Here is a 27,980-nt window from a genome sequence, read left to right on the forward strand (position 1 = left end):
GTCAGCAGAATATAGACTAGGGAAGCAGACACACGACGACCGTAGGAATGGTGTATGGCTTCATGCCAGCTGATTCCAGCGTAGGGCTGAGCAACTGCGTCTGCCGAGGCCCGTTAGCTCAGTTGGTTAGAGCGTCGTGCTAATAACGCGAAGGTCGTGGGTTCGATCCCCCCACGGGCCACTACTCTTGTACTACTGCGAAAAGGCAGCGCCGATTTCAGCTGGCGAGTGTGATGACCAAATGATCATCACCCTGCGTGGAAGTTGACAGAGGATCCGAACCCGACTCGCGGGGAAGCACTACAGCATTCGCTCGGCAATGGCCATAATATCTTGAATACACTGGTTAGAGAAAATGAAAGAAAATGTCCGATTGCCGATGCGTAACAACTTTGGCCCTTGTCAGTACTTGGGCGGGTGAGCGCATGGGAACACAGGGCACTATTGGCAGTTTTACTTCCTATTTTTGTTTCTCCATTGTTTTCGGAGCTACAGCCCGATTCGGTCAGGGAGACGCCACCGTGAAATGAAGGGGGCGTGCTGTGTGTCCATCGCCTCGCCTCTCCTTACCTCTCTCAGTCGTTTCTCGTGCTTGTCGTTTTGATATAGGCCGATTTGAGAGCGTCAGCTCTCGCGTCAGCTGAGCAAAGTCGAGACAGGTCGAGACACACTAAGGGCTGGTATGCAGCGAGTAAGAGGGCGAAAAAACAATAGTTTAAGAGCGCGTGGCAAAAGTACTCATAGGCGAAATTAAAAGCCTGCTGCGGTGGCCGGGAATCGAACCCGGATCAACTGCTTGGAAGGCAACTATGCTGACCATTACACCACCACCGCACAAGCGAGCGCCCCGCCACCGCGCTGAGTCGGCTTCCCGCCTGTCGGCAGCGGCCGAAGGTGATCGTACCCGGCAGGCGCATTTCGAGGCAGGCTAGGGGAGCACATCCAGACGCATTCGGACAGCGTATCCGCGCACATTTCGCATCCTTTGGCAAGAGTCGGCGCCGGCGACGCAAGAGTACGCAGAGGACCGCGTTCTGGCGGCATCTTTAAGCAGCGCAGTGCAGGATTCAGCGTCTGCAGCATCTTCTCCACAGAATGCTACGGCGCTTGACGGCAGTCCCACTTTCCCTTGAGACACCTGCTCGGGAAGCAGCGTGAAGGTACCGCCGGCCCGAGCATCGGTGGTTCAGTGGTAGAATGCTCGCCTGCCACGCGGGCGGCCCGGGTTCGATTCCCGGCCGATGCATCATTTTGTTTTTTCTCCGGTAGGGGTGCTGCGTGTCTTTCGCACTCGAACTGCGTGAGCCATGAGAATGAACCGCGGGATTCCGTGTGGAAAGAACCAATCATGCAGCGCGGACGACTGCTCGTTTGGACTCCTGCGTGCTATTGTACATACTGGCGTCGGCCTAGCATCGCAAGTTGCCTGCCGCGCCGTGAATGCACGTGTAGCAACAGAAAAAATGAGCCAGGGAGTGCAGACTCTCTACCACTTGTATTCGGTACTTACCAAGATTCCAGAAAGTGTAACGATCGCCTGCCTCGGTAGCGCAGTAGGCAGCGCGTAAGTCTCATAATCTTAAGGTCGTGAGTTCGATCCTCACCCGGGGCATCTAATTTTCTGTGACTGATGGTGGTGCTGTTGCTAGGGCGCCAACTTATTTCTTGTTTGTTATCCACAACGTTTCAACGCTTCAGCGGGAAAATGTTTACATACAGCTTCCCTTTTCCTCTTCTCCCAGCAGAGCATGAAGCCAAAAGCATTGCTCTGCGACGTTTGAGGTGCGCGCCTTGCCAGTCAGTATGTGCAAAGATGCTCGCAAAGAGAGCGACAATGCGACAAGCGACCGTACGAACGGGCGAATGAAACGGCCGCATCCGGTGTGGTCTAGTGGCTAGGATACCTGGCTTTCACCCAGGAGGCCCGGGTTCGATTCCCGGTACCGGAACGGAATTTTTTCCACACGAATCGTGACAAGTTTGAGCTGTCCGAGCGGCCGTTTCCCGTCCTGCTCGCAATATAGCTACTGTTTCGTGACCGTCAGCAGAATATAGACTAGGGAAGCAGACACACGACGACCGTAGGAATGGTGTATGGCTTCATGCCAGCTGATTCCAGCGTAGGGCTGAGCAACTGCATCTGCCGAGGCCCGTTAGCTCAGTTGGTTAGAGCGTCGTGCTAATAACGCGAAGGTCGTGGGTTCGATCCCCCCACGGGCCACTACTCTTGTACTACTGCGAAAAGGCAGCGCCGATTTCAGCTGGCGAGTGTGATGACCAAATGATCATCACCCTGCGTGGAAGTTGACAGAGGATCCGAACCCGACTCGCGGGGAAGCACTACAGCATTCGCTCGGCAATGGCCATAATATCTTGAATACACTGGTTAGAGAAAATGAAAGAAAATGTCCGATTGCCGATGCGTAACAACTTTGGCCCTTGTCAGTACTTGGGCGGGTGAGCGCATGGGAACACAGGGCACTATTGGCAGTTTTACTTCCTATTTTTGTTTCTCCATTGTTTTCGGAGCTACAGCCCGATTCGGTCAGGGAGACGCCACCGTGAAATGAAGGGGGCGTGCTGTGTGTCCATCGCCTCGCCTCTCCTTACCTCTCTCAGTCGTTTCTCGTGCTTGTCGTTTTGATATAGGCCGATTTGAGAGCGTCAGCTCTCGCGTCAGCTGAGCAAAGTCGAGACAGGTCGAGACACACTAAGGGCTGGTATGCAGCGAGTAAGAGGGCGAAAAAACAATAGTTTAAGAGCGCGTGGCAAAAGTACTCATAGGCGAAATTAAAAGCCTGCTGCGGTGGCCGGGAATCGAACCCGGATCAACTGCTTGGAAGGCAACTATGCTGACCATTACACCACCACCGCACAAGCGAGCGCCCCGCCACCGCGCTGAGTCGGCTTCCCGCCTGTCGGCAGCGGCCGAAGGTGATCGTACCCGGCAGGCGCATTTCGAGGCAGGCTAGGGGAGCACATCCAGACGCATTCGGACAGCGTATCCGCGCACATTTCGCATCCTTTGGCAAGAGTCGGCGCCGGCGACGCAAGAGTACGCAGAGGACCGCGTTCTGGCGGCATCTTTAAGCAGCGCAGTGCAGGATTCAGCGTCTGCAGCATCTTCTCCACAGAATGCTACGGCGCTTGACGGCAGTCCCACTTTCCCTTGAGACACCTGCTCGGGAAGCAGCGTGAAGGTACCGCCGGCCCGAGCATCGGTGGTTCAGTGGTAGAATGCTCGCCTGCCACGCGGGCGGCCCGGGTTCGATTCCCGGCCGATGCATCATTTTGTTTTTTCTCCGGTAGGGGTGCTGCGTGTCTTTCGCACTCGAACTGCGTGAGCCATGAGAATGAACCGCGGGATTCCGTGTGGAAAGAACCAATCATGCAGCGCGGACGACTGCTCGTTTGGACTCCTGCGTGCTATTGTACATACTGGCGTCGGCCTAGCATCGCAAGTTGCCTGCCGCGCCGTGAATGCACGTGTAGCAACAGAAAAAATGAGCCAGGGAGTGCAGACTCTCTACCACTTGTATTCGGTACTTACCAAGATTCCAGAAAGTGTAACGATCGCCTGCCTCGGTAGCGCAGTAGGCAGCGCGTAAGTCTCATAATCTTAAGGTCGTGAGTTCGATCCTCACCCGGGGCATCTAATTTTCTGTGACTGATGGTGGTGCTGTTGCTAGGGCGCCAACTTATTTCTTGTTTGTTATCCACAACGTTTCAACGCTTCAGCGGGAAAATGTTTACATACAGCTTCCCTTTTCCTCTTCTCCCAGCAGAGCATGAAGCCAAAAGCATTGCTCTGCGACGTTTGAGGTGCGCGCCTTGCCAGTCAGTATGTGCAAAGATGCTCGCAAAGAGAGCGACAATGCGACAAGCGACCGTACGAACGGGCGAATGAAACGGCCGCATCCGGTGTGGTCTAGTGGCTAGGATACCTGGCTTTCACCCAGGAGGCCCGGGTTCGATTCCCGGTACCGGAACGGAATTTTTTCCACACGAATCGTGACAAGTTTGAGCTGTCCGAGCGGCCGTTTCCCGTCCTGCTCGCAATATAGCTACTGTTTCGTGACCGTCAGCAGAATATAGACTAGGGAAGCAGACACACGACGACCGTAGGAATGGTGTATGGCTTCATGCCAGCTGATTCCAGCGTAGGGCTGAGCAACTGCATCTGCCGAGGCCCGTTAGCTCAGTTGGTTAGAGCGTCGTGCTAATAACGCGAAGGTCGTGGGTTCGATCCCCCCACGGGCCACTACTCTTGTACTATTGCGAAAAGGCAGCGCCGATTTCAGCTGGCGAGTGTGATGACCAAATGATCATCACCCTGCGTGGAAGTTGACAGAGGATCCGAACCCGACTCGCGGGGAAGCACTACAGCATTCGCTCGGCAATGGCCATAATATCTTGAATACACTGGTTAGAGAAAATGAAAGAAAATGTCCGATTGCCGATGCGTAACAACTTTGGCCCTTGTCAGTACTTGGGCGGGTGAGCGCATGGGAACACAGGGCACTATTGGCAGTTTTACTTCCTATTTTTGTTTCTCCATTGTTTTCGGAGCTACAGCCCGATTCGGTCAGGGAGACGCCACCGTGAAATGAAGGGGGCGTGCTGTGTGTCCATCGCCTCGCCTCTCCTTACCTCTCTCAGTCGTTTCTCGTGCTTGTCGTTTTGATATAGGCCGATTTGAGAGCGTCAGCTCTCGCGTCAGCTGAGCAAAGTCGAGACAAGTCGAGACACACTAAGGGCTGGTATGCAGCGAGTAAGAGGGCGAAAAAACAATAGTTTAAGAGCGCGTGGCAAAAGTACTCATAGGCGAAATTAAAAGCCTGCTGCGGTGGCCGGGAATCGAACCCGGATCAACTGCTTGGAAGGCAACTATGCTGACCATTACACCACCACCGCACAAGCGAGCGCCCCGCCACCGCGCTGAGTCGGCTTCCCGCCTGTCGGCAGCGGCCGAAGGTGATCGTACCCGGCAGGCGCATTTCGAGGCAGGCTAGGGGAGCACATCCAGACGCATTCGGACAGCGTATCCGCGCACATTTCGCATCCTTTGGCAAGAGTCGGCGCCGGCGACGCAAGAGTACGCAGAGGACCGCGTTCTGGCGGCATCTTTAAGCAGCGCAGTGCAGGATTCAGCGTCTGCAGCATCTTCTCCACAGAATGCTACGGCGCTTGACGGCAGTCCCACTTTCCCTTGAGACACCTGCTCGGGAAGCAGCGTGAAGGTACCGCCGGCCCGAGCATCGGTGGTTCAGTGGTAGAATGCTCGCCTGCCACGCGGGCGGCCCGGGTTCGATTCCCGGCCGATGCATCATTTTGTTTTTTCTCCGGTAGGGGTGCTGCGTGTCTTTCGCACTCGAACTGCGTGAGCCATGAGAATGAACCGCGGGATTCCGTGTGGAAAGAACCAATCATGCAGCGCGGACGACTGCTCGTTTGGACTCCTGCGTGCTATTGTACATACTGGCGTCGGCCTAGCATCGCAAGTTGCCTGCCGCGCCGTGAATGCACGTGTAGCAACAGAAAAAATGAGCCAGGGAGTGCAGACTCTCTACCACTTGTATTCGGTACTTACCAAGATTCCAGAAAGTGTAACGATCGCCTGCCTCGGTAGCGCAGTAGGCAGCGCGTAAGTCTCATAATCTTAAGGTCGTGAGTTCGATCCTCACCCGGGGCATCTAATTTTCTGTGACTGATGGTGGTGCTGTTGCTAGGGCGCCAACTTATTTCTTGTTTGTTATCCACAACGTTTCAACGCTTCAGCGGGAAAATGTTTACATACAGCTTCCCTTTTCCTCTTCTCCCAGCAGAGCATGAAGCCAAAAGCATTGCTCTGCGACGTTTGAGGTGCGCGCCTTGCCAGTCAGTATGTGCAAAGATGCTCGCAAAGAGAGCGACAATGCGACAAGCGACCGTACGAACGGGCGAATGAAACGGCCGCATCCGGTGTGGTCTAGTGGCTAGGATACCTGGCTTTCACCCAGGAGGCCCGGGTTCGATTCCCGGTACCGGAACGGAATTTTTTCCACACGAATCGTGACAAGTTTGAGCTGTCCGAGCGGCCGTTTCCCGTCCTGCTCGCAATATAGCTACTGTTTCGTGACCGTCAGCAGAATATAGACTAGGGAAGCAGACACACGACGACCGTAGGAATGGTGTATGGCTTCATGCCAGCTGATTCCAGCGTAGGGCTGAGCAACTGCATCTGCCGAGGCCCGTTAGCTCAGTTGGTTAGAGCGTCGTGCTAATAACGCGAAGGTCGTGGGTTCGATCCCCCCACGGGCCACTACTCTTGTACTATTGCGAAAAGGCAGCGCCGATTTCAGCTGGCGAGTGTGATGACCAAATGATCATCACCCTGCGTGGAAGTTGACAGAGGATCCGAACCCGACTCGCGGGGAAGCACTACAGCATTCGCTCGGCAATGGCCATAATATCTTGAATACACTGGTTAGAGAAAATGAAAGAAAATGTCCGATTGCCGATGCGTAACAACTTTGGCCCTTGTCAGTACTTGGGCGGGTGAGCGCATGGGAACACAGGGCACTATTGGCAGTTTTACTTCCTATTTTTGTTTCTCCATTGTTTTCGGAGCTACAGCCCGATTCGGTCAGGGAGACGCCACCGTGAAATGAAGGGGGCGTGCTGTGTGTCCATCGCCTCGCCTCTCCTTACCTCTCTCAGTCGTTTCTCGTGCTTGTCGTTTTGATATAGGCCGATTTGAGAGCGTCAGCTCTCGCGTCAGCTGAGCAAAGTCGAGACAAGTCGAGACACACTAAGGGCTGGTATGCAGCGAGTAAGAGGGCGAAAAAACAATAGTTTAAGAGCGCGTGGCAAAAGTACTCATAGGCGAAATTAAAAGCCTGCTGCGGTGGCCGGGAATCGAACCCGGATCAACTGCTTGGAAGGCAACTATGCTGACCATTACACCACCACCGCACAAGCGAGCGCCCCGCCACCGCGCTGAGTCGGCTTCCCGCCTGTCGGCGGCGGCCGAAGGTGATCGTACCCGGCAGGCGCATTTCGAGGCAGGCTAGGGGAGCACATCCAGACGCATTCGGACAGCGTATCCGCGCACATTTCGCATCCTTTGGCAAGAGTCGGCGCCGGCGACGCAAGAGTACGCAGAGGACCGCGTTCTGGCGGCATCTTTAAGCAGCGCAGTGCAGGATTCAGCGTCTGCAGCATCTTCTCCACAGAATGCTACGGCGCTTGACGGCAGTCCCACTTTCCCTTGAGACACCTGCTCGGGAAGCAGCGTGAAGGTACCGCCGGCCCGAGCATCGGTGGTTCAGTGGTAGAATGCTCGCCTGCCACGCGGGCGGCCCGGGTTCGATTCCCGGCCGATGCATCATTTTGTTTTTTCTCCGGTAGGGGTGCTGCGTGTCTTTCGCACTCGAACTGCGTGAGCCATGAGAATGAACCGCGGGATTCCGTGTGGAAAGAACCAATCATGCAGCGCGGACGACTGCTCGTTTGGACTCCTGCGTGCTATTGTACATACTGGCGTCGGCCTAGCATCGCAAGTTGCCTGCCGCGCCGTGAATGCACGTGTAGCAACAGAAAAAATGAGCCAGGGAGTGCAGACTCTCTACCACTTGTATTCGGTACTTACCAAGATTCCAGAAAGTGTAACGATCGCCTGCCTCGGTAGCGCAGTAGGCAGCGCGTAAGTCTCATAATCTTAAGGTCGTGAGTTCGATCCTCACCCGGGGCATCTAATTTTCTGTGACTGATGGTGGTGCTGTTGCTAGGGCGCCAACTTATTTCTTGTTTGTTATCCACAACGTTTCAACGCTTCAGCGGGAAAATGTTTACATACAGCTTCCCTTTTCCTCTTCTCCCAGCAGAGCATGAAGCCAAAAGCATTGCTCTGCGACGTTTGAGGTGCGCGCCTTGCCAGTCAGTATGTGCAAAGATGCTCGCAAAGAGAGCGACAATGCGACAAGCGACCGTACGAACGGGCGAATGAAACGGCCGCATCCGGTGTGGTCTAGTGGCTAGGATACCTGGCTTTCACCCAGGAGGCCCGGGTTCGATTCCCGGTACCGGAACGGAATTTTTTCCACACGAATCGTGACAAGTTTGAGCTGTCCGAGCGGCCGTTTCCCGTCCTGCTCGCAATATAGCTACTGTTTCGTGACCGTCAGCAGAATATAGACTAGGGAAGCAGACACACGACGACCGTAGGAATGGTGTATGGCTTCATGCCAGCTGATTCCAGCGTAGGGCTGAGCAACTGCATCTGCCGAGGCCCGTTAGCTCAGTTGGTTAGAGCGTCGTGCTAATAACGCGAAGGTCGTGGGTTCGATCCCCCCACGGGCCACTACTCTTGTACTACTGCGAAAAGGCAGCGCCGATTTCAGCTGGCGAGTGTGATGACCAAATGATCATCACCCTGCGTGGAAGTTGACAGAGGATCCGAACCCGACTCGTGGGGAAGCACTACAGCATTCGCTCGGCAATGGCCATAATATCTTGAATACACTGGTTAGAGAAAATGAAAGAAAATGTCCGATTGCCGATGCGTAACAACTTTGGCCCTTGTCAGTACTTGGGCGGGTGAGCGCATGGGAACACAGGGCACTATTGGCAGTTTTACTTCCTATTTTTGTTTCTCCATTGTTTTCGGAGCTACAGCCCGATTCGGTCAGGGAGACGCCACCGTGAAATGAAGGGGGCGTGCTGTGTGTCCATCGCCTCGCCTCTCCTTACCTCTCTCAGTCGTTTCTCGTGCTTGTCGTTTTGATATAGGCCGATTTGAGAGCGTCAGCTCTCGCGTCAGCTGAGCAAAGTCGAGACAAGTCGAGACACACTAAGGGCTGGTATGCAGCGAGTAAGAGGGCGAAAAAACAATAGTTTAAGAGCGCGTGGCAAAAGTACTCATAGGCGAAATTAAAAGCCTGCTGCGGTGGCCGGGAATCGAACCCGGATCAACTGCTTGGAAGGCAACTATGCTGACCATTACACCACCACCGCACAAGCGAGCGCCCCGCCACCGCGCTGAGTCGGCTTCCCGCCTGTCGGCAGCGGCCGAAGGTGATCGTACCCGGCAGGCGCATTTCGAGGCAGGCTAGGGGAGCACATCCAGACGCATTCGGACAGCGTATCCGCGCACATTTCGCATCCTTTGGCAAGAGTCGGCGCCGGCGACGCAAGAGTACGCAGAGGACCGCGTTCTGGCGGCATCTTTAAGCAGCGCAGTGCAGGATTCAGCGTCTGCAGCATCTTCTCCACAGAATGCTACGGCGCTTGACGGCAGTCCCACTTTCCCTTGAGACACCTGCTCGGGAAGCAGCGTGAAGGTACCGCCGGCCCGAGCATCGGTGGTTCAGTGGTAGAATGCTCGCCTGCCACGCGGGCGGCCCGGGTTCGATTCCCGGCCGATGCATCATTTTGTTTTTTCTCCGGTAGGGGTGCTGCGTGTCTTTCGCACTCGAACTGCGTGAGCCATGAGAATGAACCGCGGGATTCCGTGTGGAAAGAACCAATCATGCAGCGCGGACGACTGCTCGTTTGGACTCCTGCGTGCTATTGTACATACTGGCGTCGGCCTAGCATCGCAAGTTGCCTGCCGCGCCGTGAATGCACGTGTAGCAACAGAAAAAATGAGCCAGGGAGTGCAGACTCTCTACCACTTGTATTCGGTACTTACCAAGATTCCAGAAAGTGTAACGATCGCCTGCCTCGGTAGCGCAGTAGGCAGCGCGTAAGTCTCATAATCTTAAGGTCGTGAGTTCGATCCTCACCCGGGGCATCTAATTTTCTGTGACTGATGGTGGTGCTGTTGCTAGGGCGCCAACTTATTTCTTGTTTGTTATCCACAACGTTTCAACGCTTCAGCGGGAAAATGTTTACATACAGCTTCCCTTTTCCTCTTCTCCCAGCAGAGCATGAAGCCAAAAGCATTGCTCTGCGACGTTTGAGGTGCGCGCCTTGCCAGTCAGTATGTGCAAAGATGCTCGCAAAGAGAGCGACAATGCGACAAGCGACCGTACGAACGGGCGAATGAAACGGCCGCATCCGGTGTGGTCTAGTGGCTAGGATACCTGGCTTTCACCCAGGAGGCCCGGGTTCGATTCCCGGTACCGGAACGGAATTTTTTCCACACGAATCGTGACAAGTTTGAGCTGTCCGAGCGGCCGTTTCCCGTCCTGCTCGCAATATAGCTACTGTTTCGTGACCGTCAGCAGAATATAGACTAGGGAAGCAGACACACGACGACCGTAGGAATGGTGTATGGCTTCATGCCAGCTGATTCCAGCGTAGGGCTGAGCAACTGCATCTGCCGAGGCCCGTTAGCTCAGTTGGTTAGAGCGTCGTGCTAATAACGCGAAGGTCGTGGGTTCGATCCCCCCACGGGCCACTACTCTTGTACTATTGCGAAAAGGCAGCGCCGATTTCAGCTGGCGAGTGTGATGACCAAATGATCATCACCCTGCGTGGAAGTTGACAGAGGATCCGAACCCGACTCGCGGGGAAGCACTACAGCATTCGCTCGGCAATGGCCATAATATCTTGAATACACTGGTTAGAGAAAATGAAAGAAAATGTCCGATTGCCGATGCGTAACAACTTTGGCCCTTGTCAGTACTTGGGCGGGTGAGCGCATGGGAACACAGGGCACTATTGGCAGTTTTACTTCCTATTTTTGTTTCTCCATTGTTTTCGGAGCTACAGCCCGATTCGGTCAGGGAGACGCCACCGTGAAATGAAGGGGGCGTGCTGTGTGTCCATCGCCTCGCCTCTCCTTACCTCTCTCAGTCGTTTCTCGTGCTTGTCGTTTTGATATAGGCCGATTTGAGAGCGTCAGCTCTCGCGTCAGCTGAGCAAAGTCGAGACAAGTCGAGACACACTAAGGGCTGGTATGCAGCGAGTAAGAGGGCGAAAAAACAATAGTTTAAGAGCGCGTGGCAAAAGTACTCATAGGCGAAATTAAAAGCCTGCTGCGGTGGCCGGGAATCGAACCCGGATCAACTGCTTGGAAGGCAACTATGCTGACCATTACACCACCACCGCACAAGCGAGCGCCCCGCCACCGCGCTGATTCGGCTTCCCGCCTGTCGGCGGCGGCCGAAGGTGATCGTACCCGGCAGGCGCATTTCGAGGCAGGCTAGGGGAGCACATCCAGACGCATTCGGACAGCGTATCCGCGCACATTTCGCATCCTTTGGCAAGAGTCGGCGCCGGCGACGCAAGAGTACGCAGAGGACCGCGTTCTGGCGGCATCTTTAAGCAGCGCAGTGCAGGATTCAGCGTCTGCAGCATCTTCTCCACAGAATGCTACGGCGCTTGACGGCAGTCCCACTTTCCCTTGAGACACCTGCTCGGGAAGCAGCGTGAAGGTACCGCCGGCCCGAGCATCGGTGGTTCAGTGGTAGAATGCTCGCCTGCCACGCGGGCGGCCCGGGTTCGATTCCCGGCCGATGCATCATTTTGTTTTTTCTCCAGTAGGGGTGCTGCGTGTCTTTCGCACTCGAACTGCGTGAGCCATGAGAATGAACCGCGGGATTCCGTGTGGAAAGAACCAATCATGCAGCGCGGACGACTGCTCGTTTGGACTCCTGCGTGCTATTGTACATACTGGCGTCGGCCTAGCATCGCAAGTTGCCTGCCGCGCCGTGAATGCACGTGTAGCAACAGAAAAAATGAGCCAGGGAGTGCAGACTCTCTACCACTTGTATTCGGTACTTACCAAGATTCCAGAAAGTGTAACGATCGCCTGCCTCGGTAGCGCAGTAGGCAGCGCGTAAGTCTCATAATCTTAAGGTCGTGAGTTCGATCCTCACCCGGGGCATCTAATTTTCTGTGACTGATGGTGGTGCTGTTGCTAGGGCGCCAACTTATTTCTTGTTTGTTATCCACAACGTTTCAACGCTTCAGCGGGAAAATATTTACATACAGCTTCCCTTTTCCTCTTCTCCCAGCAGAGCATGAAGCCAAAAGCATTGCTCTGCGACGTTTGAGGTGCGCGCCTTGCCAGTCAGTATGTGCAAAGATGCTCGCAAAGAGAGCGACAATGCGACAAGCGACCGTACGAACGGGCGAATGAAACGGCCGCATCCGGTGTGGTCTAGTGGCTAGGATACCTGGCTTTCACCCAGGAGGCCCGGGTTCGATTCCCGGTACCGGAACGGAATTTTTTCCACACGAATCGTGACAAGTTTGAGCTGTCCGAGCGGCCGTTTCCCGTCCTGCTCGCAATATAGCTACTGTTTCGTGACCGTCAGCAGAATATAGACTAGGGAAGCAGACACACGACGACCGTAGGAATGGTGTATGGCTTCATGCCAGCTGATTCCAGCGTAGGGCTGAGCAACTGCATCTGCCGAGGCCCGTTAGCTCAGTTGGTTAGAGCGTCGTGCTAATAACGCGAAGGTCGTGGGTTCGATCCCCCCACGGGCCACTACTCTTGTACTACTGCGAAAAGGCAGCGCCGATTTCAGCTGGCGAGTGTGATGACCAAATGATCATCACCCTGCGTGGAAGTTGACAGAGGATCCGAACCCGACTCGTGGGGAAGCACTACAGCATTCGCTCGGCAATGGCCATAATATCTTGAATACACTGGTTAGAGAAAATGAAAGAAAATGTCCGATTGCCGATGCGTAACAACTTTGGCCCTTGTCAGTACTTGGGCGGGTGAGCGCATGGGAACACAGGGCACTATTGGCAGTTTTACTTCCTATTTTTGTTTCTCCATTGTTTTCGGAGCTACAGCCCGATTCGGTCAGGGAGACGCCACCGTGAAATGAAGGGGGCGTGCTGTGTGTCCATCGCCTCGCCTCTCCTTACCTCTCTCAGTCGTTTCTCGTGCTTGTCGTTTTGATATAGGCCGATTTGAGAGCGTCAGCTCTCGCGTCAGCTGAGCAAAGTCGAGACAAGTCGAGACACACTAAGGGCTGGTATGCAGCGAGTAAGAGGGCGAAAAAACAATAGTTTAAGAGCGCGTGGCAAAAGTACTCATAGGCGAAATTAAAAGCCTGCTGCGGTGGCCGGGAATCGAACCCGGATCAACTGCTTGGAAGGCAACTATGCTGACCATTACACCACCACCGCACAAGCGAGCGCCCCGCCACCGCGCTGAGTCGGCTTCCCGCCTGTCGGCAGCGGCCGAAGGTGATCGTACCCGGCAGGCGCATTTCGAGGCAGGCTAGGGGAGCACATCCAGACGCATTCGGACAGCGTATCCGCGCACATTTCGCATCCTTTGGCAAGAGTCGGCGCCGGCGACGCAAGAGTACGCAGAGGACCGCGTTCTGGCGGCATCTTTAAGCAGCGCAGTGCAGGATTCAGCGTCTGCAGCATCTTCTCCACAGAATGCTACGGCGCTTGACGGCAGTCCCACTTTCCCTTGAGACACCTGCTCGGAAAGCAGCGTGAAGGTACCGCCGGCCCGAGCATCGGTGGTTCAGTGGTAGAATGCTCGCCTGCCACGCGGGCGGCCCGGGTTCGATTCCCGGCCGATGCATCATTTTGTTTTTTCTCCGGTAGGGGTGCTGCGTGTCTTTCGCACTCGAACTGCGTGAGCCATGAGAATGAACCGCGGGATTCCGTGTGGAAAGAACCAATCATGCAGCGCGGACGACTGCTCGTTTGGACTCCTGCGTGCTATTGTACATACTGGCGTCGGCCTAGCATCGCAAGTTGCCTGCCGCGCCGTGAATGCACGTGTAGCAACAGAAAAAATGAGCCAGGGAGTGCAGACTCTCTACCACTTGTATTCGGTACTTACCAAGATTCCAGAAAGTGTAACGATCGCCTGCCTCGGTAGCGCAGTAGGCAGCGCGTAAGTCTCATAATCTTAAGGTCGTGAGTTCGATCCTCACCCGGGGCATCTAATTTTCTGTGACTGATGGTGGTGCTGTTGCTAGGGCGCCAACTTATTTCTTGTTTGTTATCCACAACGTTTCAACGCTTCAGCGGGAAAATATTTACATACAGCTTCCCTTTTCCTCTTCTCCCAGCAGAGCATGAAGCCAAAAGCATTGCTCTGCGACGTTTGAGGTGCGCGCCTTGCCAGTCAGTATGTGCAAAGATGCTCGCAAAGAGAGCGACAATGCGACAAGCGACCGTACGAACGGGCGAATGAAACGGCCGCATCCGGTGTGGTCTAGTGGCTAGGATACCTGGCTTTCACCCAGTAGCCCGGGTTCGATTCCCGGTACCGGAACGGAATTTTTTCCACACGAATCGTGACAAGTTTGAGCTGTCCGAGCGGCCGTTTCCCGTCCTGCTCGCAATATAGCTACTGTTTCGTGACCGTCAGCAGAATATAGACTAGGGAAGCAGACACACGACGACCGTAGGAATGGTGTATGGCTTCATGCCAGCTGATTCCAGCGTAGGGCTGAGCAACTGCATCTGCCGAGGCCCGTTAGCTCAGTTGGTTAGAGCGTCGTGCTAATAACGCGAAGGTCGTGGGTTCGATCCCCCCACGGGCCACTACTCTTGTACTACTGCGAAAAGGCAGCGCCGATTTCAGCTGGCGAGTGTGATGACCAAATGATCATCACCCTGCGTGGAAGTTGACTGAGGATCCGAACCCGACTCGTGGGGAAGCACTACAGCATTCGCTCGGCAATAGCCATAATATCTTGAATACACTGGTTAGAGAAAATGAAAGAAAATGTCCGATTGCCGATGCGTAACAACTTTGGCCCTTGTCAGTACTTGGGCGGGTGAGCGCATGGGAACACAGGGCACTATTGGCAGTTTTACTTCCTATTTTTGTTTCTCCATTGTTTTCGGAGCTACAGCCCGATTCGGTCAGGGAGACGCCACCGTGAAATGAAGGGGGCGTGCTGTGTGTCCATCGCCTCGCCTCTCCTTACCTCTCTCAGTCGTTTCTCGTGCTTGTCGTTTTGATATAGGCCGATTTGAGAGCGTCAGCTCTCGCGTCAGCTGAGCAAAGTCGAGACAAGTCGAGACACACTAAGGGCTGGTATGCAGCGAGTAAGAGGGCGAAAAAACAATAGTTTAAGAGCGCGTGGCAAAAGTACTCATAGGCGAAATTAAAAGCCTGCTGCGGTGGCCGGGAATCGAACCCGGATCAACTGCTTGGAAGGCAACTATGCTGACCATTACACCACCACCGCACAAGCGAGCGCCCCGCCACCGCGCTGAGTCGGCTTCCCGCCTGTCGGCAGCGGCCGAAGGTGATCGTACCCGGCAGGCGCATTTCGAGGCAGGCTAGGGGAGCACATCCAGACGCATTCGGACAGCGTATCCGCGCACATTTCGCATCCTTTGGCAAGAGTCGGCGCCGGCGACGCAAGAGTACGCAGAGGACCGCGTTCTGGCGGCATCTTTAAGCAGCGCAGTGCAGGATTCAGCGTCTGCAGCATCTTCTCCACAGAATGCTACGGCGCTTGACGGCAGTCCCACTTTCCCTTGAGACACCTGCTCGGGAAGCAGCGTGAAGGTACCGCCGGCCCGAGCATCGGTGGTTCAGTGGTAGAATGCTCGCCTGCCACGCGGGCGGCCCGGGTTCGATTCCCGGCCGATGCATCATTTTGTTTTTTCTCCGGTAGGGGTGCTGCGTGTCTTTCGCACTCGAACTGCGTGAGCCATGAGAATGAACCGCGGGATTCCGTGTGGAAAGAACCAATCATGCAGCGCGGACGACTGCTCGTTTGGACTCCTGCGTGCTATTGTACATACTGGCGTCGGCCTAGCATCGCAAGTTGCCTGCCGCGCCGTGAATGCACGTGTAGCAACAGAAAAAATGAGCCAGGGAGTGCAGACTCTCTACCACTTGTATTCGGTACTTACCAAGATTCCAGAAAGTGTAACGATCGCCTGCCTCGGTAGCGCAGTAGGCAGCGCGTAAGTCTCATAATCTTAAGGTCGTGAGTTCGATCCTCACCCGGGGCATCTAATTTTCTGTGACTGATGGTGGTGCTGTTGCTAGGGCGCCAACTTATTTCTTGTTTGTTATCCACAACGTTTCAACGCTTCAGCGGGAAAATGTTTACATACAGCTTCCCTTTTCCTCTTCTCCCAGCAGAGCATGAAGCCAAAAGCATTGCTCTGCGACGTTTGAGGTGCGCGCCTTGCCAGTCAGTATGTGCAAAGATGCTCGCAAAGAGAGCGACAATGCGACAAGCGACCGTACGAACGGGCGAATGAAACGGCCGCATCCGGTGTGGTCTAGTGGCTAGGATACCTGGCTTTCACCCAGTAGGCCCGGGTTCGATTCCCGGTACCGGAACGGAATTTTTTCCACACGAATCGTGACAAGTTTGAGCTGTCCGAGCGGCCGTTTCCCGTCCTGCTCGCAATATAGCTACTGTTTCGTGACCGTCAGCAGAATATAGACTAGGGAAGCAGACACACGACGACCGTAGGAATGGTGTATGGCTTCATGCCAGCTGATTCCAGCGTAGGGCTGAGCAACTGCATCTGCCGAGGCCCGTTAGCTCAGTTGGTTAGAGCGTCGTGCTAATAACGCGAAGGTCGTGGGTTCGATCCCCCCACGGGCCACTACTCTTGTACTACTGCGAAAAGGCAGCGCCGATTTCAGCTGGCGAGTGTGATGACCAAATGATCATCACCCTGCGTGGAAGTTGACAGAGGATCCGAACCCGACTCGTGGGGAAGCACTACAGCATTCGCTCGGCAATGGCCATAATATCTTGAATACACTGGTTAGAGAAAATGAAAGAAAATGTCCGATTGCCGATGCGTAACAACTTTGGCCCTTGTCAGTACTTGGGCGGGTGAGCGCATGGGAACACAGGGCACTATTGGCAGTTTTACTTCCTATTTTTGTTTCTCCATTGTTTTCGGAGCTACAGCCCGATTCGGTCAGGGAGACGCCACCGTGAAATGAAGGGGGCGTGCTGTGTGTCCATCGCCTCGCCTCTCCTTACCTCTCTCAGTCGTTTCTCGTGCTTGTCGTTTTGATATAGGCCGATTTGAGAGCGTCAGCTCTCGCGTCAGCTGAGCAAAGTCGAGACAAGTCGAGACACACTAAGGGCTGGTATGCAGCGAGTAAGAGGGCGAAAAAACAATAGTTTAAGAGCGCGTGGCAAAAGTACTCATAGGCGAAATTAAAAGCCTGCTGCGGTGGCCGGGAATCGAACCCGGATCAACTGCTTGGAAGGCAACTATGCTGACCATTACACCACCACCGCACAAGCGAGCGCCCCGCCACCGCGCTGAGTCGGCTTCCCGCCTGTCGGCAGCGGCCGAAGGTGATCGTACCCGGCAGGCGCATTTCGAGGCAGGCTAGGGGAGCACATCCAGACGCATTCGGACAGCGTATCCGCGCACATTTCGCATCCTTTGGCAAGAGTCGGCGCCGGCGACGCAAGAGTACGCAGAGGACCGCGTTCTGGCGGCATCTTTAAGCAGCGCAGTGCAGGATTCAGCGTCTGCAGCATCTTCTCCACAGAATGCTACGGCGCTTGACGGCAGTCCCACTTTCCCTTGAGACACCTGCTCGGGAAGCAGCGTGAAGGTACCGCCGGCCCGAGCATCGGTGGTTCAGTGGTAGAATGCTCGCCTGCCATGCGGGCGGCCCGGGTTCGATTCCCGGCCGATGCATCATTTTGTTTTTTCTCCGGTAGGGGTGCTGCGTGTCTTTCGCACTCGAACTGCGTGAGCCATGAGAATGAACCGCGGGATTCCGTGTGGAAAGAACCAATCATGCAGCGCGGACGACTGCTCGTTTGGACTCCTGCGTGCTATTGTACATACTGGCGTCGGCCTAGCATCGCAAGTTGCCTGCCGCGCCGTGAATGCACGTGTAGCAACAGAAAAAATGAGCCAGGGAGTGCAGACTCTCTACCACTTGTATTCGGTACTTACCAAGATTCCAGAAAGTGTAACGATCGCCTGCCTCGGTAGCGCAGTAGGCAGCGCGTAAGTCTCATAATCTTAAGGTCGTGAGTTCGATCCTCACCCGGGGCATCTAATTTTCTGTGACTGATGGTGGTGCTGTTGCTAGGGCGCCAACTTATTTCTTGTTTGTTATCCACAACGTTTCAACGCTTCAGCGGGAAAATATTTACATACAGCTTCCCTTTTCCTCTTCTCCCAGCAGAGCATGAAGCCAAAAGCATTGCTCTGCGACGTTTGAGGTGCGCGCCTTGCCAGTCAGTATGTGCAAAGATGCTCGCAAAGAGAGCGACAATGCGACAAGCGACCGTACGAACGGGCGAATGAAACGGCCGCATCCGGTGTGGTCTAGTGGCTAGGATACCTGGCTTTCACCCTGGAGGCCCGGGTTCGATTCCCGGTACCGGAACGGAATTTTTTCCACACGAATCGTGACAAGTTTGAGCTGTCCGAGCGGCCGTTTCCCGTCCTGCTCGCAATATAGCTACTGTTTCGTGACCGTCAGCAGAATATAGACTAGGGAAGCAGACACACGACGACCGTAGGAATGGTGTATGGCTTCATGCCAGCTGATTCCAGCGTAGGGCTGAGCAACTGCATCTGCCGAGGCCCGTTAGCTCAGTTGGTTAGAGCGTCGTGCTAATAACGCGAAGGTCGTGGGTTCGATCCCCCCACGGGCCACTACTCTTGTACTACTGCGAAAAGGCAGCGCCGATTTCAGCTGGCGAGTGTGATGACCAAATGATCATCACCCTGCGTGGAAGTTGACAGAGGATCCGAACCCGACTCGTGGGGAAGCACTACAGCATTCGCTCGGCAATGGCCATAATATCTTGAATACACTGGTTAGAGAAAATGAAAGAAAATGTCCGATTGCCGATGCGTAACAACTTTGGCCCTTGTCAGTACTTGGGCGGGTGAGCGCATGGGAACACAGGGCACTATTGGCAGTTTTACTTCCTATTTTTGTTTCTCCATTGTTTTCGGAGCTACAGCCCGATTCGGTCAGGGAGACGCCACCGTGAAATGAAGGGGGCGTGCTGTGTGTCCATCGCCTCGCCTCTCCTTACCTCTCTCAGTCGTTTCTCGTGCTTGTCGTTTTGATATAGGCCGATTTGAGAGCGTCAGCTCTCGCGTCAGCTGAGCAAAGTCGAGACAAGTCGAGACACACTAAGGGCTGGTATGCAGCGAGTAAGAGGGCGAAAAAACAATAGTTTAAGAGCGCGTGGCAAAAGTACTCATAGGCGAAATTAAAAGCCTGCTGCGGTGGCCGGGAATCGAACCCGGATCAACTGCTTGGAAGGCAACTATGCTGACCATTACACCACCACCGCACAAGCGAGCGCCCCGCCACCGCGCTGAGTCGGCTTCCCGCCTGTCGGCAGCGGCCGAAGGTGATCGTACCCGGCAGGCGCATTTCGAGGCAGGCTAGGGGAGCACATCCAGACGCATTCGGACAGCGTATCCGCGCACATTTCGCATCCTTTGGCAAGAGTCGGCGCCGGCGACGCAAGAGTACGCAGAGGACCGCGTTCTGGCGGCATCTTTAAGCAGCGCAGTGCAGGATTCAGCGTCTGCAGCATCTTCTCCACAGAATGCTACGGCGCTTGACGGCAGTCCCACTTTCCCTTGAGACACCTGCTCGGGAAGCAGCGTGAAGGTACCGCCGGCCCGAGCATCGGTGGTTCAGTGGTAGAATGCTCGCCTGCCACGCGGGCGGCCCGGGTTCGATTCCCGGCCGATGCATCATTTTGTTTTTTCTCCGGTAGGGGTGCTGCGTGTCTTTCGCACTCGAACTGCGTGAGCCATGAGAATGAACCGCGGGATTCCGTGTGGAAAGAACCAATCATGCAGCGCGGACGACTGCTCGTTTGGACTCCTGCGTGCTATTGTACATACTGGCGTCGGCCTAGCATCGCAAGTTGCCTGCCGCGCCGTGAATGCACGTGTAGCAACAGAAAAAATGAGCCAGGGAGTGCAGACTCTCTACCACTTGTATTCGGTACTTACCAAGATTCCAGAAAGTGTAACGATCGCCTGCCTCGGTAGCGCAGTAGGCAGCGCGTAAGTCTCATAATCTTAAGGTCGTGAGTTCGATCCTCACCCGGGGCATCTAATTTTCTGTGACTGATGGTGGTGCTGTTGCTAGGGCGCCAACTTATTTCTTGTTTGTTATCCACAACGTTTCAACGCTTCAGCGGGAAAATGTTTACATACAGCTTCCCTTTTCCTCTTCTCCCAGCAGAGCATGAAGCCAAAAGCATTGCTCTGCGACGTTTGAGGTGCGCGCCTTGCCAGTCAGTATGTGCAAAGATGCTCGCAAAGAGAGCGACAATGCGACAAGCGACCGTACGAACGGGCGAATGAAACGGCCGCATCCGGTGTGGTCTAGTGGCTAGGATACCTGGCTTTCACCCAGGAGGCCCGGGTTCGATTCCCGGTACCGGAACGGAATTTTTTCCACACGAATCGTGACAAGTTTGAGCTGTCCGAGCGGCCGTTTCCCGTCCTGCTCGCAATATAGCTACTGTTTCGTGACCGTCAGCAGAATATAGACTAGGGAAGCAGACACACGACGACCGTAGGAATGGTGTATGGCTTCATGCCAGCTGATTCCAGCGTAGGGCTGAGCAACTGCATCTGCCGAGGCCCGTTAGCTCAGTTGGTTAGAGCGTCGTGCTAATAACGCGAAGGTCGTGGGTTCGATCCCCCCACGGGCCACTACTCTTGTACTACTGCGAAAAGGCAGCGCCGATTTCAGCTGGCGAGTGTGATGACCAAATGATCATCACCCTGCGTGGAAGTTGACAGAGGATCCGAACCCGACTCGTGGGGAAGCACTACAGCATTCGCTCGGCAATGGCCATAATATCTTGAATACACTGGTTAGAGAAAATGAAAGAAAATGTCCGATTGCCGATGCGTAACAACTTTGGCCCTTGTCAGTACTTGGGCGGGTGAGCGCATGGGAACACAGGGCACTATTGGCAGTTTTACTTCCTATTTTTGTTTCTCCATTGTTTTCGGAGCTACAGCCCGATTCGGCCAGGGAGACGCCACCGTGAAATGAAGGGGGCGTGCTGTGTGTCCATCGCCTTGCCTCTCCTTACCTCTCTCAGTCGTTTCTCGTGCTTGTCGTTTTGATATAGGCCGATTTGAGAGCGTCAGCTCTCGCGTGAGCTGAGCAAAGTCGAGACAAGTCGAGACACACTAAGGGCTGGTATGCAGCGAGTAAGAGGGCGAAAAAACAATAGTTTAAGAGCGCGTGGCAAAAGTACTCATAGGCGAAATTAAAAGCCTGCTGCGGTGGCCGGGAATCGAACCCGGATCAACTGCTTGGAAGGCAACTATGCTGACCATTACACCACCACCGCACAAGCGAGCGCCCCGCCACCGCGCTGAGTCGGCTTCCCGCCTGTCGGCAGCGGCCGAAGGTGATCGTACCCGGCAGGCGCATTTCGAGGCAGGCTAGGGGAGCACATCCAGACGCATTCGGACAGCGTATCCGCGCACATCGCGCGGAGCAGCGGAGCGGTTGCGGCTTTGTTTACATCGCGGGGCGGCGCTCAGCGAGTGTTTCGAGGTCCACGTGTTCAAGTTTCTTCAACGTGAGTACCATGTCGACAGTTACTAGGGCAAACACTGCGCAGTTTGTGTTCGATCGAAATGCTTTGCGGCCCACCGCTTTTGAAATCCACGAATTTATATTCGAAAATTTGAAAATCCCGGAAGATCTAGTGGACACTTTTCAGTTGGATTTCGCGCAATATTCGCTATTTTTGAAGTTCTTTTCCGGCGACATCTGTGAAAGATTTGTTGAAAAATTTGGCGGAGTGCGTAAATTTAGGCATGTCGATGGCACAGTCAGTGATGTGCAGATTGTGCCCTCGGGTTATGGTGTTAGAACGGTCCGAGTATTTAATGTGCCCCCTGAATGCGGCAATGATTTGATTGCACGTGCTCTCACTCAGTACGGCGTTGTCTTGTCGGTAGTAAACGAAAAGTGGTCTAGCGCGTACCGGTACCAGGTTAATAGTGGAGTACGTAGTGTTCGCATTGACCTGAAGAAACACATTCCATCCTACGTAATGATTGCGGGCTGTAGGGCTCAAGTGACTTATATCGGCCAGCCACCCACATGCTCAATTTGTCATTCCACTGAGCATTTACGTGTTGATTGTCCCCGTAGACGACCCGTGCAGCTCCTACGTAGTGATGCTGCGGCTACTGGTGGCCACTTTGTGCCACTACTGAGTGAAATAGTAGCGGGCACTGTATCACAACCCCGCCCTGCCGACCCTCTTCGTGCTGAGGATGTACCAAGTGAGGTGAATGTTACTGTAGACGCGCCACAGGAACGAATGGAGGACGCTCCCATTTTGTCCTCGGCTGTAGTAGAATCGGATTCAGTTGCTAAGGAGGTCCCAGATGTTTCGGATCATGCACCAGTTGCTATTTCGGAAGAGATGGACACCTCCTTACCACCGCCTCCGCCGCCTGAAGAGGTTCCCCTGGCACCGAGGAAAGGGCGTACAAAGAAAAATAAAAATAAGGGTACTAGGAGTCAGCAGTCAGATGATTTACCGTGCACCCCTGTCTCAGAGAGTGGCAGTGAGAGTGAAGTTCAGACATCGTGCCCCCCTGCCTCTGACAGCTCTGCGCGCCAGGAGCGTATAAGGGAACAAACTGCACATCTCAAGGTGTTCTTAAATACGGCACGCGAACAGGGTGCGCATGCTGCTAAGCGCAAAAGCGAGCAAAGTAGCGAGCAGCTGCCGCAGCGCACGCGCAGGCATTCGGCGACGTCGGCCGCCGGTACAGCAACAACACAGGCGGACGAGGCCACGTACACAGACACCGCTGGTGGTCGCGCCCAACCGACCGACCGACCAACGGAGACGCCCTGGTGGAAGCAGGAGGAGGACGACCCTGGATCCCATTAGCGGCTTTCGGCGGACCTGCTGTAATTCGTGCCCCGTTTACCTGCGACGTTATGTTACGCTGTTTCCTGCACGCTGACAGTAATTTTCTGCACAGTATTGTCCACGAGTTACGTAATGGGTTGCAGTGCTTCTTGACAGTTTTATTGGTGTGCTTGAGACGCTGCATCTGCGTCTTCCGTTTTTCATTTTTCTTGCTAATACTTGAGTGTCTGTGTTTTAAATGGCCGCCGCTCGTCAACATCTAAAGATCTTCTCAGTTTTATCACTCAATGTAAATCGCATCATAGCTGCGCATAAAATAGCAAGTTTTATAGACTTTTTAACTTTGGGAGGCTATGACGTTGCATTGCTCCAAGAAGTTACTGTTAAGCGCTTCAATAACGTCCCTGGTTATGATGTCATCTATAACATTAACGTTGAAGGTACTTGTGGCACCGCTGTTCTTTATAAAACTGTATTACAACCAACTAACGTTCAATTTTTACCGAATGGCCGCTTACTTACGTGTACGATCCAGGATGTCACATTTATTAATATATACGCGCCGAGTGGCACTGATCATAAACGTGCACGTTCTGTTTTTTTTAATCAAGATGTGGTTCCGTTTTTTGCGTCGACCCGCAATGTAGTAGTTGGCGGCGATTTTAACTGTGTTACTGCCGGAGCCGATCAATTTCCCACGGCTACCATGTGCCCGGAACTTTCCCAACTAATTGTGACAAATGACTTGATCGATGTTTGGCGTCATTTTCATCCTACCACGACGCAATACACACATTTTTATGCGAACGGTGCCAGCAGAATTGATCGCATTTATGTGTCGCGGCCGCTTCAAACCTATCTTCAGAGGGTTGCGGTACATCCCGTCGCCTTTAGCGATCACTGCGGTGTTGTGTGTGACGTGCAATTACTGGCAAATAGGCAGGCGCCCCCTTCCCGTGTTTGGAAACTCAATACCCGTCATCTCTCTGACGCCGGTTTACGTTGCGAGATTCAGAACGTGTGGCAGTTTTGTTCTGAAAAACGGGGAAGTTATGCCTCGGTCTTACAATGGTGGGTCGACTTAGCCAAACCGCAGTTGCGCAGTGTTGCGATGCGGTATGCAAGGGAGGCGTCATTTTGGGAGAGGCGCACCATTGCCTTTTATCAGCAGTGCCTCCAAGATGCGCTTGATGCGCCCGTGGCGCCAGATCAAAACTTACGTGCACGTTTGACTAGAATTAAAAGCAAGATACTCCAGCATCACCTCCACAAGGCACAAGGTGTTCTGATCAGGAGCCGACCGCAGTGTGAGACCATTGACGAAGTGCCAACGCTTTACCACTTGGCACGCGAGAAACGGTTGGCGCGGAGGAAAGACATTACCACCCTCATCACGGAAACTGGTGCTCGTCTCACGGCGAAGCATGAGATCGTTCCCCACGTCACCGACCACTTTAAGAGATTGTTCGGACGGACAGCTGCCGATGATGTCGCACGTTCCTTTCTGTTAGATGAATTGGATACTGTCATCTCCGAATCTGACCGTCAGTCACTGGATGAGATGTTATCACGGGACGATGTGAAAGATGTGTTACGTTCGTGTCGTCGAGGGAAGTCTCCAGGTCCAGATGGCCTTCCCATCGAATTTTACCTGGCTTATTGGGATATTTTCGGTGAGACATTGACGATCATGATAAATGAAATTGTTCGTGGTGCTGCTGTCCCTTCGAAGTTCATTGCAGGGCGTATTATATTAATTCCGAAGACACCGACAGCATGCCGTGTTGAGGCATTACGCCCTATCACACTTTTAAATGCAGACTATAAACTGGCGGCACGATGCCTCGCAACGAAACTCAATGTGGTCATGGACAAGATAATCAGTCCCTTTCGGTCGTGTGGTGTGCAACGCCGTAGCATTTTTCACGCTGCGGCTTCATACCGAGACGTGGTCGCGTACGCAGCCCTTAATGACCTGTCCGCTGGCATTCTCTCCATCGATTTTGCCAATGCATTCGACCGTATCGGGCACGATTATCTTCTGTCCGTCATGACAAAACTGGGGTTCGGCGGCCACTTTCTCGATGCTATACGGAATCTTTTAACATCGGCGACGTCAGTAATTGTCATCAATGGTTGGCAGTCGCCGCCCATTCCTATTACAAGATCCGTCAGACAGGGCTGTCCTTTATCAATGCTCCTATTTGTCATTGCGCTCGACCCGTTTTTGCGCGCAGTCGGTCGAATCATTGAAGGTGTCCAGGTCTGTCACGTCTCTCTCAAATGTGCTGCCTATGCTGACGATGTGGGACTTTTCATGGGGCGGGCACATGACTTGGACAGAGTTCGCGATGTTCTGACATTGTACGAACGTGCCTCTGGCGCCGTTCTGAATACGCGGAAAACTGTATTGGTACCACTGGGTCGGCGGGGACTGTCTGCTGAACGGGACTGGTTCCGTGTTGTGCGCACCCACAAAATTTTAGGACTCGACATTGTAGCGTGCCCACAAAAAATGCAAGTTTTAAACTGGAGGCGAATTCTTGGCACTGTGAAGGCCCTATGCCGCAGCCACTCAGGTCGCCGACTCAACTTACATCAACGTGTGGCTGTCATTAACACATTCATCTTATCGAACGCGTGGTACATCGCCCAACTGTTTAGTGTTCCGAAGCCGATCGGGAGGGCGATTTCGCAGGCAGTCTACTGGCTCCTGTGGCGGCATGAGATTTTTAAAGTCAAGGCTTCGACCTGTGTCATCGACAGGCAGCTGGGCGGCCTCGGTTTCACCGACGTTCCACGCAAATGCGGCGCGCTGCTCGTCCACCGGACAGCCACCCTGCAGTCCGACGACCCGGCAGGAACCACCGCGGCACTCCTGGAGCTCTACCGCCCACACTCTGAAGCGGCGCCCGTCTCTCTCGCGGCCATCCCGTATAAGATGTCCTACATACGGGAGTACTTTTTAACGAGGAGCTACGCTCTGTCAACGGCTACCGACAGCCACAGGACCGCCCGAGGACTCTACGTTGCCCTGACTGGACGACCTCCGCGTCATAAACTGGTGTTCCGGAATCCCACAGTGGAATGGGTGAACGTGTGGGCAAACATCAACAACCCGGTGTTGCCGTCGGACGTGAGTGCGCTCTGGTTTAAGATCGTCAACAACACCCTAGCGACGAACCAGCGGCTTGCCGACATTCATCTCCTTCCCTCTGCCAACTGTGGTAGATGTGGTGCTGTGGACACACGGGAACATCGTTTTGAGTGTGCATCGGTGTCGACGGTATGGCGGCTGTGTCAACGAATGGTCGCCCACATTAATAGAACGCCTCCTCACCTTGTGACTGTTCGTCGTGTGATAGTGCCTAACTTCAAAGCTTTTCCGCGGACGAAAAATAACGCCACTGTCTGGATCTTAGGGCATACGATTTATGCCCTTATCGATATGGCCGTCACTGATACTGTGATTTACCTGGATTATTTGTGGGCCCAGTATATGACACTGAAGGATTGCGTTCAATTTCGCGAACTGTTTGCGAATTTTTTGAAGGCGGCCTTGGATTACGGCTATGCAATGGAACTGCGGCAAACACCTTGAACTGAGATTACTGAGCTGACGCGTTCCACTTTTAATTTCTCTTTCCTTCTTTTATTTGTTTTAGTTGTGTTATGGTTGGTGACTTGTGCCACAACCTCACTACGGGTCGTTCTGGTTTTATCTCCAAGGGAGGAGTGTCCTTTTAATTTTGAGGAATTTTATTTTGTTTACAAGACTTCATCTGTATTTTAGAAGATACAGTCTCTTAATTTCTGTTCCCGGACTGTCGCGATTTCATTTTATTACTTTCCTGTGATTTCTGTTTCTTTCGTGTGATGCACACATCGACATAAACTCTCATGTTGTGCTGTTGTGCTGCGTTGACACCTGTTTTGTAACAACTCTCTGCTACATCGGTGTGACTGACGTTAGTCAGGAGGGAGAATATTTTCCTTTTAAGCGGAATATGATTTTAGTTGCACTACGCGCAAAAGAGTTGAACCAGCGGAGGAAAGAACACCGTCCACGAATTCCGCGATAAAATTACTCTTAGTTCCTCATTTTTCTGTGGAAGAAGACACCACACCATCTGAGCTGAAGATGATTTTGTTTTAAGTTATTCCTCTGTTCCACGAAGTTCGACAGTCCAGCAAATATAGCGATGAAAACCGCCGAAGAAGGCATATTTTGGTGAGAGTAAAAAAAAAAAAAAAATAAAAAAAAAAAAAAAAAGAATAAATAAAAAAAAAAAAAAAAAAAAACGTGGTAGAATGCTCGCCTGCCACGCGGGCGGCCCGGGTTCGATTCCCGGCCGATGCATCATTTTGTTTTTTCTCCGGTAGGGGTGCTGCGTGTCTTTCGCACTCGAACTGCGTGAGCCATGAGAATGAACCGCGGGATTCCGTGTGGAAAGAACCAATCATGCAGCGCGGACGACTGCTCGTTTGGACTCCTGCGTGCTATTGTACATACTGGCGTCGGCCTAGCATCGCAAGTTGCCTGCCGCGCCGTGAATGCACGTGTAGCAACAGAAAAAATGAGCCAGGGAGTGCAGACTCTCTACCACTTGTATTCGGTACTTACCAAGATTCCAGAAAGTGTAACGATCGCCTGCCTCGGTAGCGCAGTAGGCAGCGCGTAAGTCTCATAATCTTAAGGTCGTGAGTTCGATCCTCACCCGGGGCATCTAATTTTCTGTGACTGATGGTGGTGCTGTTGCTAGGGCGCCAACTTATTTCTTGTTTGTTATCCACAACGTTTCAACGCTTCAGCGGGAAAATGTTTACATACAGCTTCCCTTTTCCTCTTCTCCCAGCAGAGCATGAAGCCAAAAGCATTGCTCTGCGACGTTTGAGGTGCGCGCCTTGCCAGTCAGTATGTGCAAAGATGCTCGCAAAGAGAGCGACAATGCGACAAGCGACCGTACGAACGGGCGAATGAAACGGCCGCATCCGGTGTGGTCTAGTGGCTAGGATACCTGGCTTTCACCCAGGAGGCCCGGGTTCGATTCCCGGTACCGGAACGGAATTTTTTCCACACGAATCGTGACAAGTTTGAGCTGTCCGAGCGGCCGTTTCCCGTCCTGCTCGCAATATAGCTACTGTTTCGTGACCGTCAGCAGAATATAGACTAGGGAAGCAGACACACGACGACCG

The 27,980-nt window shown here is 53.7% G+C and overlaps 54 non-coding genes across 54 annotated transcripts; 43 read left to right on the plus strand and 11 right to left on the minus strand.

Moving 5' to 3' along the window:
• Positions 1-107: 107 nt before the first annotated feature.
• Trnai-aau lies at positions 108-181 on the plus strand. The gene has a single exon. It is a non-coding gene; the product is annotated as a tRNA-Ile (tRNA).
• Positions 182-762: 581 nt separating this feature from the next.
• Trnag-ucc lies at positions 763-834 on the minus strand. The gene has a single exon. It is a non-coding gene; the product is annotated as a tRNA-Gly (tRNA).
• Positions 835-1,175: 341 nt separating this feature from the next.
• Trnag-gcc lies at positions 1,176-1,246 on the plus strand. Its single transcript has one exon. It is a non-coding gene; the product is annotated as a tRNA-Gly (tRNA).
• Positions 1,247-1,539: 293 nt separating this feature from the next.
• Positions 1,540-1,612, plus strand: Trnam-cau. Its single transcript has one exon. It is a non-coding gene; the product is annotated as a tRNA-Met (tRNA).
• Positions 1,613-1,877: 265 nt separating this feature from the next.
• Positions 1,878-1,949, plus strand: Trnae-uuc. The gene has a single exon. It is a non-coding gene; the product is annotated as a tRNA-Glu (tRNA).
• Positions 1,950-2,147: 198 nt separating this feature from the next.
• Trnai-aau lies at positions 2,148-2,221 on the plus strand. The gene has a single exon. It is a non-coding gene; the product is annotated as a tRNA-Ile (tRNA).
• Positions 2,222-2,802: 581 nt separating this feature from the next.
• Positions 2,803-2,874, minus strand: Trnag-ucc. Its single transcript has one exon. It is a non-coding gene; the product is annotated as a tRNA-Gly (tRNA).
• Positions 2,875-3,215: 341 nt separating this feature from the next.
• On the plus strand, positions 3,216-3,286 carry Trnag-gcc. The gene has a single exon. It is a non-coding gene; the product is annotated as a tRNA-Gly (tRNA).
• Positions 3,287-3,579: 293 nt separating this feature from the next.
• Positions 3,580-3,652, plus strand: Trnam-cau. Its single transcript has one exon. It is a non-coding gene; the product is annotated as a tRNA-Met (tRNA).
• Positions 3,653-3,917: 265 nt separating this feature from the next.
• On the plus strand, positions 3,918-3,989 carry Trnae-uuc. Its single transcript has one exon. It is a non-coding gene; the product is annotated as a tRNA-Glu (tRNA).
• A 198-nt stretch (positions 3,990-4,187) lies between these two features.
• Trnai-aau lies at positions 4,188-4,261 on the plus strand. Its single transcript has one exon. It is a non-coding gene; the product is annotated as a tRNA-Ile (tRNA).
• A 581-nt stretch (positions 4,262-4,842) lies between these two features.
• Trnag-ucc lies at positions 4,843-4,914 on the minus strand. Its single transcript has one exon. It is a non-coding gene; the product is annotated as a tRNA-Gly (tRNA).
• Positions 4,915-5,255: 341 nt separating this feature from the next.
• On the plus strand, positions 5,256-5,326 carry Trnag-gcc. The gene has a single exon. It is a non-coding gene; the product is annotated as a tRNA-Gly (tRNA).
• A 293-nt stretch (positions 5,327-5,619) lies between these two features.
• Positions 5,620-5,692, plus strand: Trnam-cau. The gene has a single exon. It is a non-coding gene; the product is annotated as a tRNA-Met (tRNA).
• Positions 5,693-5,957: 265 nt separating this feature from the next.
• On the plus strand, positions 5,958-6,029 carry Trnae-uuc. The gene has a single exon. It is a non-coding gene; the product is annotated as a tRNA-Glu (tRNA).
• A 198-nt stretch (positions 6,030-6,227) lies between these two features.
• Positions 6,228-6,301, plus strand: Trnai-aau. The gene has a single exon. It is a non-coding gene; the product is annotated as a tRNA-Ile (tRNA).
• A 581-nt stretch (positions 6,302-6,882) lies between these two features.
• Trnag-ucc lies at positions 6,883-6,954 on the minus strand. Its single transcript has one exon. It is a non-coding gene; the product is annotated as a tRNA-Gly (tRNA).
• A 341-nt stretch (positions 6,955-7,295) lies between these two features.
• Trnag-gcc lies at positions 7,296-7,366 on the plus strand. Its single transcript has one exon. It is a non-coding gene; the product is annotated as a tRNA-Gly (tRNA).
• A 293-nt stretch (positions 7,367-7,659) lies between these two features.
• Positions 7,660-7,732, plus strand: Trnam-cau. The gene has a single exon. It is a non-coding gene; the product is annotated as a tRNA-Met (tRNA).
• Positions 7,733-7,997: 265 nt separating this feature from the next.
• Positions 7,998-8,069, plus strand: Trnae-uuc. Its single transcript has one exon. It is a non-coding gene; the product is annotated as a tRNA-Glu (tRNA).
• A 198-nt stretch (positions 8,070-8,267) lies between these two features.
• On the plus strand, positions 8,268-8,341 carry Trnai-aau. Its single transcript has one exon. It is a non-coding gene; the product is annotated as a tRNA-Ile (tRNA).
• A 581-nt stretch (positions 8,342-8,922) lies between these two features.
• Trnag-ucc lies at positions 8,923-8,994 on the minus strand. Its single transcript has one exon. It is a non-coding gene; the product is annotated as a tRNA-Gly (tRNA).
• A 341-nt stretch (positions 8,995-9,335) lies between these two features.
• On the plus strand, positions 9,336-9,406 carry Trnag-gcc. The gene has a single exon. It is a non-coding gene; the product is annotated as a tRNA-Gly (tRNA).
• Positions 9,407-9,699: 293 nt separating this feature from the next.
• Positions 9,700-9,772, plus strand: Trnam-cau. Its single transcript has one exon. It is a non-coding gene; the product is annotated as a tRNA-Met (tRNA).
• Positions 9,773-10,037: 265 nt separating this feature from the next.
• On the plus strand, positions 10,038-10,109 carry Trnae-uuc. The gene has a single exon. It is a non-coding gene; the product is annotated as a tRNA-Glu (tRNA).
• A 198-nt stretch (positions 10,110-10,307) lies between these two features.
• Trnai-aau lies at positions 10,308-10,381 on the plus strand. The gene has a single exon. It is a non-coding gene; the product is annotated as a tRNA-Ile (tRNA).
• A 581-nt stretch (positions 10,382-10,962) lies between these two features.
• Positions 10,963-11,034, minus strand: Trnag-ucc. Its single transcript has one exon. It is a non-coding gene; the product is annotated as a tRNA-Gly (tRNA).
• A 341-nt stretch (positions 11,035-11,375) lies between these two features.
• Trnag-gcc lies at positions 11,376-11,446 on the plus strand. The gene has a single exon. It is a non-coding gene; the product is annotated as a tRNA-Gly (tRNA).
• A 293-nt stretch (positions 11,447-11,739) lies between these two features.
• Trnam-cau lies at positions 11,740-11,812 on the plus strand. Its single transcript has one exon. It is a non-coding gene; the product is annotated as a tRNA-Met (tRNA).
• A 265-nt stretch (positions 11,813-12,077) lies between these two features.
• Trnae-uuc lies at positions 12,078-12,149 on the plus strand. The gene has a single exon. It is a non-coding gene; the product is annotated as a tRNA-Glu (tRNA).
• A 198-nt stretch (positions 12,150-12,347) lies between these two features.
• Positions 12,348-12,421, plus strand: Trnai-aau. Its single transcript has one exon. It is a non-coding gene; the product is annotated as a tRNA-Ile (tRNA).
• A 581-nt stretch (positions 12,422-13,002) lies between these two features.
• Trnag-ucc lies at positions 13,003-13,074 on the minus strand. The gene has a single exon. It is a non-coding gene; the product is annotated as a tRNA-Gly (tRNA).
• Positions 13,075-13,415: 341 nt separating this feature from the next.
• On the plus strand, positions 13,416-13,486 carry Trnag-gcc. The gene has a single exon. It is a non-coding gene; the product is annotated as a tRNA-Gly (tRNA).
• A 293-nt stretch (positions 13,487-13,779) lies between these two features.
• Positions 13,780-13,852, plus strand: Trnam-cau. The gene has a single exon. It is a non-coding gene; the product is annotated as a tRNA-Met (tRNA).
• A 265-nt stretch (positions 13,853-14,117) lies between these two features.
• Positions 14,118-14,188, plus strand: Trnae-uuc. Its single transcript has one exon. It is a non-coding gene; the product is annotated as a tRNA-Glu (tRNA).
• Positions 14,189-14,386: 198 nt separating this feature from the next.
• On the plus strand, positions 14,387-14,460 carry Trnai-aau. Its single transcript has one exon. It is a non-coding gene; the product is annotated as a tRNA-Ile (tRNA).
• Positions 14,461-15,041: 581 nt separating this feature from the next.
• On the minus strand, positions 15,042-15,113 carry Trnag-ucc. Its single transcript has one exon. It is a non-coding gene; the product is annotated as a tRNA-Gly (tRNA).
• Positions 15,114-15,454: 341 nt separating this feature from the next.
• Positions 15,455-15,525, plus strand: Trnag-gcc. The gene has a single exon. It is a non-coding gene; the product is annotated as a tRNA-Gly (tRNA).
• A 293-nt stretch (positions 15,526-15,818) lies between these two features.
• Trnam-cau lies at positions 15,819-15,891 on the plus strand. Its single transcript has one exon. It is a non-coding gene; the product is annotated as a tRNA-Met (tRNA).
• Positions 15,892-16,156: 265 nt separating this feature from the next.
• Trnae-uuc lies at positions 16,157-16,228 on the plus strand. The gene has a single exon. It is a non-coding gene; the product is annotated as a tRNA-Glu (tRNA).
• A 198-nt stretch (positions 16,229-16,426) lies between these two features.
• Positions 16,427-16,500, plus strand: Trnai-aau. The gene has a single exon. It is a non-coding gene; the product is annotated as a tRNA-Ile (tRNA).
• Positions 16,501-17,081: 581 nt separating this feature from the next.
• Trnag-ucc lies at positions 17,082-17,153 on the minus strand. Its single transcript has one exon. It is a non-coding gene; the product is annotated as a tRNA-Gly (tRNA).
• Positions 17,154-17,494: 341 nt separating this feature from the next.
• Positions 17,495-17,565, plus strand: Trnag-gcc. The gene has a single exon. It is a non-coding gene; the product is annotated as a tRNA-Gly (tRNA).
• Positions 17,566-17,858: 293 nt separating this feature from the next.
• On the plus strand, positions 17,859-17,931 carry Trnam-cau. The gene has a single exon. It is a non-coding gene; the product is annotated as a tRNA-Met (tRNA).
• Positions 17,932-18,196: 265 nt separating this feature from the next.
• Trnae-uuc lies at positions 18,197-18,268 on the plus strand. The gene has a single exon. It is a non-coding gene; the product is annotated as a tRNA-Glu (tRNA).
• A 198-nt stretch (positions 18,269-18,466) lies between these two features.
• Positions 18,467-18,540, plus strand: Trnai-aau. Its single transcript has one exon. It is a non-coding gene; the product is annotated as a tRNA-Ile (tRNA).
• A 581-nt stretch (positions 18,541-19,121) lies between these two features.
• Positions 19,122-19,193, minus strand: Trnag-ucc. The gene has a single exon. It is a non-coding gene; the product is annotated as a tRNA-Gly (tRNA).
• A 341-nt stretch (positions 19,194-19,534) lies between these two features.
• Trnag-gcc lies at positions 19,535-19,605 on the plus strand. Its single transcript has one exon. It is a non-coding gene; the product is annotated as a tRNA-Gly (tRNA).
• Positions 19,606-19,898: 293 nt separating this feature from the next.
• Trnam-cau lies at positions 19,899-19,971 on the plus strand. The gene has a single exon. It is a non-coding gene; the product is annotated as a tRNA-Met (tRNA).
• Positions 19,972-20,236: 265 nt separating this feature from the next.
• Trnae-uuc lies at positions 20,237-20,308 on the plus strand. Its single transcript has one exon. It is a non-coding gene; the product is annotated as a tRNA-Glu (tRNA).
• A 198-nt stretch (positions 20,309-20,506) lies between these two features.
• Trnai-aau lies at positions 20,507-20,580 on the plus strand. Its single transcript has one exon. It is a non-coding gene; the product is annotated as a tRNA-Ile (tRNA).
• A 581-nt stretch (positions 20,581-21,161) lies between these two features.
• Trnag-ucc lies at positions 21,162-21,233 on the minus strand. The gene has a single exon. It is a non-coding gene; the product is annotated as a tRNA-Gly (tRNA).
• Positions 21,234-27,437: 6,204 nt separating this feature from the next.
• Trnam-cau lies at positions 27,438-27,510 on the plus strand. Its single transcript has one exon. It is a non-coding gene; the product is annotated as a tRNA-Met (tRNA).
• Positions 27,511-27,775: 265 nt separating this feature from the next.
• Positions 27,776-27,847, plus strand: Trnae-uuc. The gene has a single exon. It is a non-coding gene; the product is annotated as a tRNA-Glu (tRNA).
• Positions 27,848-27,980: the final 133 nt, after the last annotated feature.

The sequence above is a fragment of the Schistocerca americana genome, unplaced genomic scaffold (assembly GCF_021461395.2).
Source record: "Schistocerca americana isolate TAMUIC-IGC-003095 unplaced genomic scaffold, iqSchAmer2.1 HiC_scaffold_180, whole genome shotgun sequence".
Classification (NCBI taxonomy): domain Eukaryota; kingdom Metazoa; phylum Arthropoda; class Insecta; order Orthoptera; family Acrididae; genus Schistocerca; species Schistocerca americana.